The sequence below is a fragment of the Papio anubis genome, chromosome 12 (genome assembly GCF_008728515.1).
Source record: "Papio anubis isolate 15944 chromosome 12, Panubis1.0, whole genome shotgun sequence".
NCBI lineage: Eukaryota > Metazoa > Chordata > Mammalia > Primates > Cercopithecidae > Papio > Papio anubis.
Genome location: NC_044987.1, coordinates 8,404,777 through 8,420,784, shown reverse-complemented (window position 1 = coordinate 8,420,784; position 16,008 = coordinate 8,404,777). Strand labels below are relative to the sequence as shown.

The window sequence follows — 16,008 nt, the reverse complement described above, 5'->3', positions numbered from 1 at the left end:
TTGAGATGGAGTCTCACTCTGTCTTGCCCAACCAGGCTGGAGTGCAGTGGTGTGATCTTGATTCACTGCAACTTCTGCCTTCGGGTTCAAGTGATGATTCTCCTGTCTCCGCCTCCTGAGTAGCTGGGAATACAGGCATGTGCCACCACACCCGGCTAATTTTGTATTTTTAGTAGAGACAGGGTTTCACTGTGTTGGCCAGGCTGGTCTCGGACTCTTGACCTCAGGTGATCCACTTCCCTCAGCTTCCCAGAGTGCTGGGATTATAGGCATGAGCCACGCGCCCGGCCAACTACACCTTTTTACCAATTAGGGAACAGGGTCTCCCTTTTTGAGCAGTTAAAGTAGCAAGAAGTCTTCTATTGTACAGTACTACTGAGGCCAATTTATTCATCCCAGATTGTACTGCTGAAGATAATTCGAAGTGTCATTTAAACTTTTTTTCAGAGGTTGGTAAAATTTAAAATATTAATTGATTTTTTTCAATTCAGACAGTCTCAACTGAGAGAAAAGGGCTCTTACAGAAGTATGAAATCCAGAACCCCTTCATAAGATTGTGTCTGGGATATTATGATTCTCTTTTGTGAGGGGTCACTTTATGTACAAATGACTCAAAGGTTAAGGATTTGTATGGCAGTTGAAGAGTCATATCTAGTCATTTTAGGTAGATGATAGCCCAAACCACAGATCCAGACTGGCTAGGTGGAACATCTTTATATATGTTGTTGCTGCATAAGATGAATAATTCAGTGTTATTGATAGAAAGGGTCAAAGTGGATCCTATTACCCACCAGTTGGGGGTGATACAAATGTCATGGTTATTCTTGGTCACATCTGCATCTGCACAGTGCCACGTTGAATGGTTATGGTTTCAATTGGAGTAGGAACAAAAACATTTCTATGAATTTGATAAAATGACTGTATGCCATCATCAATCAGGGATGATTGGTTTTCTTTTTCTTTGAGACGCAGTCTTGCTGTGTCACCCAGGCTGGAGTGCAGTGGCGCGATCTCGTCTCACTGCTACCTCCACTTCCTGGGTTCAAGTGATTCTCCTGTCTGAGCCTCCCCAATAGCTGAGACTACAGGCGCCTGCCACCAGGCCCGGCCAATTTTTTGTATTTTTAGTAGAGACGGGGTTTCACCGTGTTAGCCAGGATGGTCTCAATCTCCTGCCCTCGTGATCTGCCCGCTTCGGCCTCCCAAAGGGATAATTGGTTTTCTTTCCAAATATGACCTGAGCATTGATCTGTCCAATAAGCAAGATTATTATTTACTTTATATAGCAGATCTTATTGAGGCATACAGTTTTCCTGTAGCTTTTCCATTGAACCAATGTCTAGTTCTAGTAAGTTCTCTGATGATATGGTTGAGGCTTTCGTGGTCATGTTCTGATTTTATATGTGTCATATATAGGAGTCTAGTCTTCATAATCTGTGTCAAAGCTAAGAATTTGATTACAGAGGGATTCTGGAACACTGCTTAGATTAGGCCCAGTTCCATTCATGTTTTCTGTGCATAGAGATAAGTTACCATTCATGACATCAATCATCGTTGTGGGCCATCCCTTTGCCTCTCTTGCTTCTTCCCAGTGCTACCCTGGTTGATCATAAATATCAGCCAACCTGCCAAGGGAAGGATACCAACCCTTTTCATAGGGTTGAAATGCCATTTTCCTGAATTGCTCACTCAAGTGTGTATGGGAGCAGGTTCTAATATTAGTTTTGATTATTTCCATTTATCTAGAGGATGATGTAACCAGCAGTTGCTTTGCTTAGTAGTGAGAATGGCTTCGTGTTGAGCAGTAGATCTTGGAGGGTATTCAGTTTGAATAATGAAATTCCCTAACAAAACTAAAAGTGTGAACATTTTGTGCTAAAACCAAACAAAAACAAGTCTGAGTCAATGGAAGGGAGCGACATGGAGTCTTGTTTCATTGTCTTGGGAAAGCTGTGTCTATTTCGTGATATCATCTACTTTTTTTTTTTTTGAGACGGAGTCTCGCCCTGTTGCCCAGGCTGGAGTGCAGTGGTGCGATCTCGGCTCACTGCAAGCTCCGCCTCCCGGGTTGAAGCGATTCTCCTGCCTCAGGTTCCCAAGTAACTGGGACTACAGGTGCGCACCACTGCACCCAGCTAATTTTTGTATTTTTAGTAGAGACAGGGTTTCACTATGTTGGTCAGGCTAGTCTGGAACTCTTGATCTCGTGATCCGCCCGCCTCAGCCTGCCAAAGTGCTGGGATTACAGGCATGAGCCACTGTGCCCAGCCAATATCATCTACTTTTATGGAAGAATTTCTCTTGGGGATCCTTAATTTTATTATTATTTTATTATTATTATTATTATTATTGAGACGGAGTTTCTCTCTTTTTGCCCAGGCTGCAGTGCAGTGGCACAATCTCAGCTCACTGCAACCTCCGCTTCCCAGGTTCAAGTGATTCTCCTGCCTCATCCTCCTGAGTAACTGAGATTACAGGAATGTGCCACCACACCTGGCTAATTTTTGTATTTTTAGTAGAGATTGGGTTTCACCATGTTGGCCAGGCTGTTCTCAAACTCCTGACCTCAGGTGATCCACCTGCCTCGGCCTCCCTAAGTGCTGAGATTACAGGCGTGAGCCACCACACCCAGCCGGGTATCCTTAATTTTAAATCACATGTGGGTTGACAAGTCCAAAAGTCTAAGAGAGCTCTCATTAGCTGTGAAACATGTACCCAAAGTTCAAGATCCTGACATTTTACTACGGTGAGAATAGTAAGAAGAAACTGGTATAGTCTCTTTCAACAGGGCTCAGGGGCAGTTGTTCTCTGCTGTCTTTTACAAAAGAGCTAGTGTTGGCTGGGCGCAGTGACTCATGCCTGTAATCCCAGCACTTTGGGAGGCTGAGGCAGGCGGATGACCTGAGGTCAGGAGTTTGAGACCAGCCTGGCCAACATGGTGAAACCCCGTGTCTGCTAAAAATACAACAATTAGCTGGGCGTGGTGACGCATGCCTGTAATCCCAGCTACTTGGAAGGCTGAGGCAGGAGAATTGCTTGAACCCATGAGGGTAGAGGTTGCAGTGTGCTGAGATTGTGCCACTGCACTCCAGCCTGGGCGACACAGCGCGACTGTCTCTCAAAAAAAAAAAAAAAAAAAAAAAAAAAAAAGAGCCAGTTTCCAGATTCCAGGTCACAGAAGGTGGGATCATCAGTAGGCAGGCCACAGAAAGCCTCCTTCACCTGGCGGAATATACTTTGGCATAATAAATCAAGGCCTTGCGGGATTGAGTCACATCAGAGCCAACAGTGCATTGGATAAATGAAGTTCTATTATGAAAGGCACAAGTCGTTCAGTATTTATTTCATGAAGGGCCACTTTGTGTGTTCCACTGGGGGTTGATGTTCTTGCCATAAAGGTCGGTGGTAATTCTTTTGGCGAAGATAATCCAGTTGACTCTGTTAATTTAGCTCATTTTAGTTTTGTGATGCCATTTCTCCATTCAGCCTTTCCAGAAGACTGAGAGTGATAAGGGCAATGATAGTGCCGTTAGGTCTGTAAACTCTTATTTGGTGGATGACCTGTCAAATAAAGCGAATCGCTCTAGCACTAGAGACCTCCTCAGCAGGTAGGTGGGATTTCATCTTTCTGGAGCCTGAGCATCTCCAAAGAAGAGCTGGCTGATGGAGCTTCCCTGACCGGTGACCTCCACCCTCTTCTCTCCAGAGCTCTTTGCCCCAGCGGTATCTGCAGGAATGGAGGGAGTTGGCCAAAGCAGAGAGATTTTTACTCAGCCCCCATCCAGGTGAGCACACAACAGCCTTTTGTGCTTGGGCTGATGCGTGCATTTCTGTCTCTACATGCATGCCTGGAAGTGTGCAGATGAGTGTGTGAGAGAGGGTATATGGCCACGCATCCTTGCATAGACAAGAACATGGGTGCACTTGTGCATGTGCACAGCCCCTCCCCACCCCAGGCCTGCTGTGGTGCTGCCCTGCCCCTGGCCCAGAGCTTGCCTCTGTTGGCTTTGAGACCCTGGCTTTGCACTGTGGCTTTGCTTTGCCTTAGAGACCAGCTGCTCCCCTGCTGTGGTCTCTCATAGTGGAGACTGATCCCTGGCCACCCATTCAGCTGCCTGAGAGCCCTGGGACCACTGTTCATCCCCTGCCTCCCAAAACAGAGGTGTGTAGAAGTTCCCTGCCTGGAGTCCCAGCCCTGCCAGGATGGAGAAAATGGGCACCAGTTACTGTGACCCATTCCGGCTCCATATGGATTTGGTTTGACAACAAAGCTCCCTCTGTGTGTTCCCAAGCCCCTTACATAACCAGGGGCTGTGGGCAGAGGAGGAAAGGAAGAGGAGGTGGAGATGGGAACCAGGAGACACCAGGATGGGATGGCTGGAAAGGACACAGGGACCAGGAGGAGAGGGCAGGAGATGAGGGCCAGAGAGGAGGAGAGAGTGGGAGCAGGAGGGGAAAGTGCTGGTCTTGACCTCCCAGTTCTACCTCCTGCTTCCTGGGGAGGGGAGGGTGGAGGCCAGCCACCTACCTCTGCTTGTGGATGCTTTGCCTTCTTTTCTTTGGACCTTTCTCACGAGTCCTGGAAGGGCTGAGGAGGGGGCTGTGGGACTGTCTGGGGTGAGATGAGGTCAGGTATTGGGCTGGACTTGGGAGGCTGGTCCTTGGCCCCAGCCTGTAACTGAATAAATGCCATTAAAAGGGGAATCAGTTCCTGGTTTCCGTTGCCTCCAGCCAGGTGCCAGCCCTGGTTCCAGAACCCCTCTGACCACTCCTCTTGCGTGCTCAAGAGGGCAGAATCACTGCAGCTTGTCCGTGTGCCCTGCCAGGCTGGTCCGGGGCCCCCTCCCAGGCCACTCATCCAGGGATGCAGCTCTGGCCTTGGCCCACCCCCATCAGAGGGCCTGTGGCCCTGATCACCGCACTCCCCACTCCGTGATGAGACGTTCTCTCCTGAGCATCACTGACCCTGCAGCTGTCCAAACAGAGCAAGAAGCGAATGTTCTCTTTGGGGCACAGCTGGACTGGCGGCCCTGCAGGGCCAGGTGAGCTGCCAGTCCTGGGTGTATTCTCTGGGGTGGGGGTAGGAGGATCCTGGGCCACGATCCCTTCAGCTTCTCCTGGGCTGAAGGAAATAGCCACGCAGGGGTGGCCAGGAGGACTGGGGGGACGTCTGAGCTCTCCTGGCTTCGACTGGGGCCGGGACCCTGGGGGATGTGACCCTGGGGGGCGTGCTCTTCTGGGTGTTCCCAGGCTCTGTGTCTGGTCTATGCCTCAGTGTCTGGGTTTTCTGGCACCAGGCTTCCTTGAGAAGAGCCTCTGGTTGTGCACCAGCCCTTAGGGTGGGTCTTTTTTTTTTTTTTTTTTTTTTTTTTCTTGAGACGGAGTCTCGCACTGTCGCCCAGGCTGGAGTGCAGTGGCCGGATCTCAGCTCACTGCAAGCTCCGCCTCCCGGGTTCACGCCATTCTCCGGCCTCAGCCTCCCGAGTAGCTGGGACTACAGGCGCTGCCACCTCGCCCGGCTATTTTTTGTATTTCTTAGTAGAGACGGGGTTTCACCGTGTTAGCCAGGATGGACTTGATCTCCTGACCTCGTGATCCGCCCATCTCGGCCTCCCAAAGTGCTGGGATTACAGGCTTGAGCCACCGCGCCCGGCCTAGGGTGGGTCTTATCCCAGGCTGCAGGGGACTGAGGGCCGAGCTCTTCCACCTTGAGAACAAGGATGGTTCCTCAGGGCTGGGAGGAGGAGGAGGCGCTGGCCAGGACCTTAGATTACCCAGGGCTGGGTTTGGGGCCTCACAGAAGATGGAGAAGCCAGGGTTCAGGCACTTGGCATGACCCCTGGCACCTCCTTCAGTTGATTTAGTGTCTCTGCCCTGGGGTATTCCATGGGACCCTGGGCTGGCTGCTGTGTGCAGAAATGGGTGTGGGCCATAGCCCAGACCTGCTGAACAAGTTGTAGGCTCTGGAATCCTCCGTCCCCAGGCAGTGACCAGGCCCTGACAGGCCTGAGTCTGTCCCTCCCATCACTCCCCCAGGTATGGGTGCAGATGACCATGAAATTGCTGAAGCCTCAGGGCTTGAGCCCAGAAAGTGTGAGCAGGCTGGCGGGGCCGCTGGAGGAGGCCTTGCAGGTTCCTGGATTTGGGTGCTGGTTGGGCTGGGAGGACAGTCCCTGTCACTGGGACTAAGCACAGGTGCGAGAGGCTGAGACGGGCCCAGAGGACAGTGTGTGTTGTGTGGGTGCCGGGCCAGGAAGTGCCCTCCATGGGGCAGCAGGTTCTGCAGTACCCTCGGCCAAATGGCCACAGGCTTCCCCGGGGACACTCACCAGACCTGCTGGGGACACACCTGTGGGGCTCATAGGCATGGCTGGGTCTCCGGTCAGGAGCCAGACTTCCTGGGAGCTGAGTTTGCTGGACAGAAGGTGAGGAGCCCAGGGCTCCCCTTTCCCTGGCTTTGGGGGATGAGGTCCCTGAGGGCTGGTACAGCCACTCCCTGCCCCTTAGAGGCTCCGGGCTGCCAGGTGATAGCTCCAGGGACCTGCAAGCTGACAAACAAAGTCTCCAGGAGCCAGAGCTGGGGTGGGAGGAACCCGGTGGGCCTGGGGGAGGTAAAGCATCAGCTGCTGCAGCTGAGTCGCCTCCCCCTTCCCCACCAGCCCTGAGGAATGGAGGAAGAGATCGCCCTGACTGAGGGAGCCCCTCAAGCCCTGGAAGCTGTATGTGGGCATGGGGTGATGAGGAGGGGGCAGAGAGGAGGAGGACTGAGAGCTGAGTGTGTGTGTCTGTGTGATCTGGTTCCTGGGTGTCTGAGTAGGGACCAGTGTGTTTGTGCTGGAGAAGCCTGTGTAGGTTACTGACATGGGCGGAGGAGGGGGCTTGCTTTCCTTACTCCCCCCTCCCCCGTCTTCACTGAGTCCTCATCTGGGGGCCCTGCTCCACTCTCCCTCCCATGTGCAGGGCCCTCCCCTGGCAAATCTGCCTCTCCCTTGTGCAGCCCCTTTAACCCTGCTGGCTCCCAATGAAACTTCAGGTGTGGACCCTTGGACCCTCAGCTGCACAGATCCAGAAACATCCTTGTTCATCAAGTGCCAGGCTGACCATGGTGTCCGTCTCAGTGCCCAGCAGATGTTCTGGTGAGGGGAGGCGGGAGTGCAAGACCTGCCGAGTGAGGGTTCCTTCCGGGAGGAGGCAGGGTGAGCTCAGAAACCACTGCTGCAAAACACTTAAAAGCAGAGCTGTGAGCCTGAATTCAGAGGCTGTGCTGTGGGGCAGGGCTGGAATTTGTGGCACCTGTGTGGGGACTGCAGGGCTGAACATTGCCTTTGCTGTCCCTGCTTGGGGATTTTGGGGTACTGGGTTTGGATAGAGTGTGTCGTCTGCATAGGGACCACTGTTCTGGAAGTGGACTTTGCTCAGGTGTGGGGGGCCTGCCTGTCGGGGGCACTGTGGTGGAGATGGAGCACCACTCATGACAGGAGGCTGGTGTCTGGTCAGGCTGAGGGATCCATGTGCCAGCCTTTCTGTGAAGGCTGAATGGGGTGAAACTGGTCAGGGCCTGGTGCCAACTCCAGGAGGTGCTACACCCAGAAAGACAGAGATGGAGAGCCACCTCCCCAGGGGCCTCCTCCTCCTATCCCTCCTACCCTTCCACATGCCATTGCACCCCAGCAGCATCCCCTGAGGCTGGGCCATGGGTGATCTGAGTCAGGGCAGGGTAGAGTGGGAGTGGCAGTGCCTCTGCCTGTCGCCCTGGCGGCGGCAGGTCCTGTGTCACATAGAGACCAGGAGGGGTGAGTATGATTGTGGTAGTGGCGGGAGCTGTGGCTGAGGACCCCTCTCTTTGCTGGGCTGGGGCAGAGCTTGAATGGAGAGGGGCGGGCTGCCTTGTGCCTGGGAGGAAAGGACCAAGTGTTGCTGGCACCTTCCAGGTCCTGAGTGCTTGTTCTGTGCCCAGCCTCTGCTGAGGCTGTGGAGGTTAAATACTAGGATATGTTTTGAGGCTCAGGACACCTCTGAGGACTTGCTGCTGTTACCACCATTTAAAAGATGAGGACTCTGAAGCTCTGAGGTGCATAGAGTGTAGGGATTAAAAGTAGTTCTGGCTGAATTTTAGATCCTGGTTCACTATTTTCGAGCTTGGGACCCTCAATGTATTCCCTCTGTGCCTCAGTTTCCCCATCTGTAAATGAGAATGAAAGAGTACTCCCACATCTATTGGCTGAAAACTTCAATAAGACTACGCTTAGCAGGCTGGGCGTGGTGGCTCACACCTGTCATCCCAGCACTTTGGGAGACCAAGGTGAGTGGATCACTTGAGGTCAGAAGTTCGAGACCAGCCTGGCCAACATGGTGAAGCCCCATCTCTACTAAAAATAAAAAATTAGCTGGACGTGATGGTGCGCGCCTGTAATCCCAGCTACTTGGCAGGCTGAGCAGGAGAATCCTTTGAACTCAGGAGGTGGAGGTTGCAGTAAGCCGAGATCCTGCCACTGCACTTCAGTCGGGACCACAGAGTGAGACTCTGTCTCACAAAAAAAAAAAAAAAAAAGATTTTGCACAGCAATTGCAGCACAGCCCCAGAGATGATTAAAAAACGAATACAGGGCCAGGCGTGGTGGCTCATGCCTGTAATCCCAGCACGTGGGGAGGCTGAGGCAGGTGGATTACCTGAGGTCAGGAGTTTGTGACCAGCCTGGCCAATATGATGAAACCCCATCTCTACTAAAAAGAAACCCCTGTTTCTGCCATGCCACAGTGCCCAAGTCAGTGACCTGCTTGCGGTCGGCCCTTAGGCCCTGTGGCTTCTGTTTCTGCTGACCTGTCCAGCCTCTTGGTCTGGGGAGGCCTTGGGGTCCCCAGCCTGCGCTGGGACAGGGATATTATTCCACTAGCCCTTCTGTGGAGCAAGTAGGGAAGGAGTGATGTGACCTCTGTGGCTCTCCTGGGACCACACAGGTTAGTCCTGTGGGTGACCTCACTTTAGAGAGGGCTGGCCAGCTGTCCCGGACTTAGGATCCTAAAGTAGGTACAGCGGACAAAAAGTGGCTGGAGTCAACTCTGCAGAAGCCACATCTGCTCATGAGAAGGATATCCTTGTGAGTACAGGGGAAATGACATGGAGAAAGACAAACACTGATGGGTGGCTCTGCCAGCTTCCCCTGGGGTGCTTCTGGCGACTCCCAGGTCTGTGCACACCCAGATCTTTGCACTGTGCTGTTTTAACTTGGAGAAGAGAGGAGGAAGTTAGCTGCTCTGAGTGGTGTTGCTGCTAATCTCTACAACACTTTCCTGTAAATTAGGAAAGGGAACACACCCCCCCACCACCTCTCCCTCCCCCACCCCGTTGGAGAAGCCCTGCACCAGAGCATACAGTTTGGCAAGCAGGGGGAGGGCTGCAGCCCAGCCTCACTTGCCACCCTGGCCAGGCCGTGATTGCCCAGGGTGCATACTGTGGCTGGTGCTCTGCCACTGCTGTTTGTGTCCTCAGGGTAGGACACAGGTAGGCAAGTAGGGCCTGTCAGTGAGAGGCGCAGGGGATGTGTGTTCTAGGGTCTGAGATCGGCTGCTTCCATTTCAGTGATTGTCTTTGGGGCTACGTCATTTGCTCATACAACCTCCCTTCAAGATAGTGCCTTTTTTAAAATCCCATTTACCCAGAAGAAAACCTGAGACGTGGAAAGGTCGTTCGCACTCACAGCAGTGATGGTTGGTCCAGAATTCACCTCCAACTGTGAGATTTCAGTATTTTTTTTTCTTCCTCTCTTTTTTAAATCAAATTTTATTTGAAAGGATATCACAGTCACCGGTTTGAAAAAGGTAAGCAGGCCAGGTGTGATGGCTCATACCTTTAATCTCCACATTTTGGGAGGCAGAGGCAGGTGTGTCAGTTGAGCCCAAGAGTTTGAGACCAGCCCGTTCTACGTGGTGAGACCCCAGCTCTCCAAAATTTCCAAACCAGCTGGTCGTGGTGGTATGTGCGTGTGGTCCCAGCCACTGGCGAGGCTGAGGTGGAAGGGTTACTTCAGCCTGGTGGGTGGCTGCAGTGAGCTGAGATTGGGCCTCTGCTCTTCAGTCTGGGCTACAGAGCAAGACTCTATCTCCAAAAAAAAAAAAAAAAAAAATTATAAAGGTAAACAGTACAGATGGGAATATGAGCATAAGTCACTCTCATTCCAGACCTCTGGTCCCCAGGACTTTTCTCTTGAGAGGCCATAGCCTTTGTTTTGCATCCTTCTGAGGAAACCTATTCGTGTACAGATATATCTGGGTATGCATGTAACTGTTTTGTGAAAGTGCATTTGGAGATATGGATATCATTGTTTTGCACCCATCTTACGTTTTGATACTATGGATACTATGTTTTGGAGATTAGATGATACCAGCACTTTGCATAGGTTTGCACCCTCTTTTTCACAGCTTCGTAGTGTTTCCTTGTCTGTGAGTAGATTTCAAGTTCTTTCCATCTTAAGCTCCTAGAAAAAGTGCTGTTGAAGATCTTGATAGACAAGTCTCTGTGCAAACATAGGAAACTTTTTAGAATGAAGTTCTGGCCATGGGCCAAATTCCCTCCGCGAGGTGGCCCTAGTTTTTCCTTCCTTGTACATCCGTGAGAGCTCAGGCCCCTTGTGTTTTGCTGTTATGATGAGTGAAATACGATGTCTCCGTCACATTGGAATTTGTAGATGTAGATGACCATAGTTTCTTATTTGCCATTCATTTCTTTACATTAAGGTAAATATTCATGTTCTTTGCCTATTTTATTTTACTTTATTTTTTTTGAGACAGTCTCGCTCTGTCTCCCAGGCTGGAATGAAGTGGCTCACTCCCGGCTCACTGCACCCTCCACCTCTTGGGTTCAAGCAATTCTCCAGCCTCAGCCTCCTAAGTAGCTGGGATTACAGGCACCCACCACCACGTGGGCCTGGCTCATTTTTGTATTTTTAGTAGAGGCGGAGGTTTCACCATGTTGGCCAGGCTGATCTCGAACTCCTTATCTCAAATCATCCACCCACCTTGGCCTTCCAGAGTGCTGGGATAACAGGCGTGAGCCACTGCGCCCAGCCCTTTGCCTATTTTTAAATTAGGTTTCTTGTTTTGTTTTTCTTTCTAATTTACGTGAACATGTTATAGGCTCAGGGAATTTACTGATATGTATAGGTTGCAAATGTACTTTAGTTTTTCAGTTGTCTTTTTTTTTTTTTGAGAAAGAGTTTTGCTCTTGTTGCCCAGGCTGGAGTGCAATGACACAATCTTGGCTCACTGCAACCTCCACCTCCTGGGTTCAGGCAATTCTCCAGCCTCAGCCTCTTGAGTAGCTGGGATTACAGGTGCGCACCACCACGCCTGGCTAATTTTTGTATTTTTAGTAGAGAAGGGGTTTCACCATGTTGGCCAGATTGGTCGCTAACTCCTGACAGGTGATCCACCCGCCTTGGCCTCCCACAGTGCTGGGATTACAGGCATGAGCCACCATGCCGGGCCTCAGTTGTCTTTTAAGTGTTTCATTTGTCTTCTCTCTACTCCTCCCTCTCTCTTGTGCACTTGCTGTCTCACTTAAATTTTATGTAGATGAATATATTCATCTTTCTTTGTTTAGCTTCTCAATTTATATTTCTTCACTATCTCTATTATGAAAATATTTCATCTATATAAATATTAATGTAACAGACTTGCGTGTGATAATCTGCCAGGTTGAACAAATGGGAATATTGTCTCTCATATGATGTTAGATTTTTCTCCTTTAAAAAATAAAGTATTACAAGTATAGGACCAAAGACATGCCCCGTGACCTCTTCTATTCTTCCCAATCTCCCCAGAATATAATTATCACTTAAAGTTGGGTGTGTACCTATATTTTATTCTTTCATCATACACACAAGCACACACTGTTTATATACATAAATAGTGTTGTTTTGGACTCATACTTTGTTTTTACAACACCTTTTAACATAAGTTTTTACTTTTATTGTTTTATTTAAGATAGGATCTTGCTCTGTCACCCAGACTGGAGTACAGTGGCGTGATCATAGCTCACTGCCACCTCCCATCTCCTGGGCTCAAGTGATCCTCCCACCTCAGTCTCCTGAGGAACTGGGATGGTGACAGTCATAAGCCACCAAGCCCAGCTAAGTTGCTTATTTTGTTTTTTATTTTTTAAATAAAGATGAAATCTTGCTATGTTATCAAGGCTGGTCTCAAACTCTTGGGCTCAAGCAATCCTCCTGCCTTGGCCTCCCAAAGTACTGGGATTACAGGCATGACTTTAAAAAGTTAATTTTATATCTTGAGGTTTATCCCAGTTGACCCATATGGATTGATTTCTTCAGTTTACATGGCTATATAGTATTCAGTTTCATGAATGTAGCACAGTGTATCTAGCCATGGCTATACTGATGATAGTTGTTTCCAGTTTTTTTTGCTATTGCAGCACTGCCTAATAAATATCCTGGAGTGGGTTGTACTTCTATACTTCAAAATGAAATTACCAGATCGTAAAATATGCACATCTTCAGCGTCACTCAATATTGTGAAGTGCTCCTCTAAGCCTTTGTGTCAATTTGTACTTCTACCAGCAATGTGGAAATGATCCTTGGTTTTAGTCTGTATTCCCTGGTCATGAGTGAGCTGCAGCATCTTTTCATATGTCCATCAAGTGTTCAGATTAAATCTGTGAATTGCCTTTTTGTGTTCTTTGCTTTTTCTTTTTTTTTTTATTCCTTTGATTGTTTTGGTGGTTGTTATGGTAAAATGCACAAGCACAAGGTTATATTTACCATCTTAACTGTTTTTGTGTGTATAGTTCAGTTTTCATTAAACACTTTCAGAATGTGCTACCATCCCACCATCCATCTCCAGAACCCTCTTCATCTTGCCAAACTGAAACATCCTACCCACTAGTCAAAAACTCCTCATTTCCGTCTCCCCACAGCCCTTGGCAGCCACCATTCTGCTTTCTGCGTCTATGAGTTTGACTACTTTGAGTATCTCTTATAAGTGGAATGATACAGGACTTGTCTTTTTGAGACTGGCTTATTTCACTTTGCATAGTACCTTCAAGGTTGATCCATACTGGTAGCAGAATTTCCTTTCTTCAGGCTGGATAATATTCCATTGTATGCACAGACCACATTTTGTTGATCTGTTCATCCACTGATGGACACTTGGGGGATTGCCTCCACATTAGCTATTGCGAAGTCAATAATGCTGCTATGAACATGGGTGTACAGATACCTCTTTGACATCCTGGTTTCAAATATTTTGGGAACATACCCAGAAGTGCAATTGCTTGATCCTGTCCTGTCCCTTGCTTTTCCCTTTGCTCACTTGTTTTTGTTGTTGTTGTTTTATGGGAGTGCTGATATATTCAAGTATTTGTTGATTACGTGCATTATGCCTGACTTACTCAAAGCATGATGTCTTGAGAACTTAGCAGCCCTGTGCCTGCTGAGTGGTAGAACAGCTCTGAAAAGGTCTATTCTGGAGTGGGGGTGCTGCTTTGGAGAGCGATTAATCAGGGGCTTGGGTGCTGACTCTAGGAGGTGCGGCACTTAGAAAGACAGAGTGTGACTTCCCCAATGTGGTCTCCTTCCTTTTCCTCACTCCTTCTCCCACCTAACCCCAGCAATGAGCCCTTGAGTCTGGCTCAGTAGGTGGATCTGCATTCAGTGCAGGGCAGAGCCTGGGTGGCAGTGCCTCTCCTTGCCTCCCTGGCTGCCGCAAGGTCCTGTGTAGCATATGGTATGGACCCAGCAGCCAGGAGGAGGAGCTGAGTGTGGTTGGGGTCGTGGTGGGGCCAGTGGATCTCTCTCTTTGTTGGGCTGGGCCAGTGCTTGAATGGAGAAGGGCTGCCATGTGTCTGGGGAGGGCAGAACCCAGTGTCACTGACACCTTCCAGATACAGAGTTCTTGCTCTGTGTTTGGCCCATACCTAATGTTGTGAAGTTGAAATACTGGGGTGTGTTTTGAGGCTCAGAACACCTGTGATAACTTGGTCATGTGTTTATATATACACATATATATACATATATACACACAATATACACACACACACACACACGTATATATATACACGCACAATTATTTTCCTTAACACCACTGACCTGAAGGCAGTTACCCTAATTTACAGATGAGGAATCTGAGGCTTTTGAGATTGTCAAGGTCACCTGGCCAGTGACTGGAATGGCCCATGGGTCTGAGTCCGTACCCCTTTTCACTGGCTCCTGGAGGCCACACGTACCTTACGCTTCCTGGGGCTTGGTCCTGGGGTTTCATCTCAGGTTGACCCTCTTTAGGGGGAAATAAATAGGGAGGAAGGAGATTTCCTGGTATTAGGGTGTCCTCAAGCCTTCAGCTCTCCTGGGACTGCACGGAGTTTATTGTCTGATATCAGTGATGTGGGGCAGCAGACATGGAACTGGTAAGTGGTTAAGATCAGTTGGACATGACAACCCCAGTTCTGCAGAAACCACATCATTTGCCTGGGGAAAAAGGGGGTCCTTGTGAGCTCGTCGACATGCATTTGGCAGAAAGTGTGCTGGCTCTGCCAGCTTCCAGTATAAGCTTCTAGCAAGCCCCTTGTGCCTTAGATGCCCAGGTCTTTTCAAAATAAACCTGGCGTGTTTTAACTTGATGAAACTTTCTGCTCACAGTCATCTTATTGTTTGCTGATGAATTCAGACCTCCATTCATTTAAATATTTGTCAATTATCTACCATGTGTCAGGCATTAAATTTAGTGCTGGAGATACTATGGGACATAAGAAGTCCCTGCTTGCTCGGAGTGTACAGTCTAATTGATACTTGGAACAGTATGGTTTAACTGCCTCAAAGAAAATAAAGCAGCAGGATGTGACAGAGCTGGATGTGGGGAGTGAGGAGGCTTCTCTGGACCGGGTAGTCTGAACCCCATGCAGGGAGAAAACTGTGGCTGGGAGGAGAGGAGGCCGGAAGAAAGGTCTGGGCTTGGGTCCCAACCACTGATTCCAGATCTCTCAACATTTATAACATGACCAACTCCTGTTCTTTTTTTTTTTTTTTTTTTTGAGACAGGGTTTCCCTCTGTCACCCAGGCTGGAGTGCAGGGGTCGATCATAGCTCACTGCAGCCTCGATCTCATGGACTCAGGGGGTCCTCCTGTATCTAGGACTACAGGTGTGTGCCACTACACCCAGCTAATTGTATTTTTACTTTCGTAGACATGGGGCAGGGTCTGCAGTCACATGCCTTGCAAGTGGCAGAGACAGGGTTTAGTCTCAGTAGCCAGTGCCTAGGGCACAGGTCTTGGCCAGAAGAGAGAAGGCTCAGGTGAACCAGTTTCATCTGACCTGCTTGATAACTCAAACATGGCTGCCCAACTGTGCGGTCTCTGGCAGGGTATGTGAGGTGGGTAGCTGGGTGGCCTGCCGCTTGCAGGCACTGGGGCGACATATCCGGGGATCAGGAAGAGGTTGGGTTTAGGCAGGGTAGAGGTGATTGTGTAGGCTGGTGGGGGGAGCAGTGTCACCTTGAATGTGTTTCCATACCCAGGGACCAGATGGCCCGGGAGGAGGGGGATGGAGGCAGGGGGAAGAATGAGGTCTTTTTGACTTTGATGTGCTTTGACTGCAAGTCAGAATGAGAGGGACACCCCCACAGACATGTCAGCCCTCCTAATTTAGACTTTCTGAAATGGAGCCTTGGGAACCGATGAAGCTTAATAAACTCTCCTGGTGCTTCCAGCAGGCACTTGAGGGTGAACACCACTGTCTTTGGGTCATAAGAAGTGTGAGCTAGTAGGAATCCTGGAGATTTTCTAGCCCAACAGTGTCCAGTCAAAATAGAATGGGAGCCAGAAATATAAGCCACATGTAATTTTAAATTACTTTTAAAACATTTAAATTTAGCCATGGTTTTAAAAAGTAAAAATCAATAGGTGAAATTCATTTTAATATTTTAACCCAATATAGCCAAAATCTTGGCATTTCAACATGGGATGAGTATAAAATAATGAAGGTGATATTTTATTCTT

General features: G+C 49.2%; 1 protein-coding gene across 4 annotated transcripts in view; it reads left to right on the top strand.

The window, feature by feature from the left end:
* ST3GAL4 (ST3 beta-galactoside alpha-2,3-sialyltransferase 4) overlaps positions 1-16,008 on the top strand; it is a 59,840-nt gene that overhangs the window by 22,278 nt on the left and 21,554 nt on the right. The window contains exon 2 of one of the 4 annotated variants that reach the window (XM_009187639.3): positions 3,707-3,785. The exons of 2 other annotated variants lie outside the window; for them this stretch is intronic. The gene's annotated coding sequence lies outside the window, so the exon portion shown is untranslated. Of the gene's footprint in view, positions 1-3,706; positions 3,786-3,851; positions 5,043-16,008 lie in introns of those variants that run through there. One more of the 4 variants, XM_009187638.4, reaches the window with a different exon arrangement.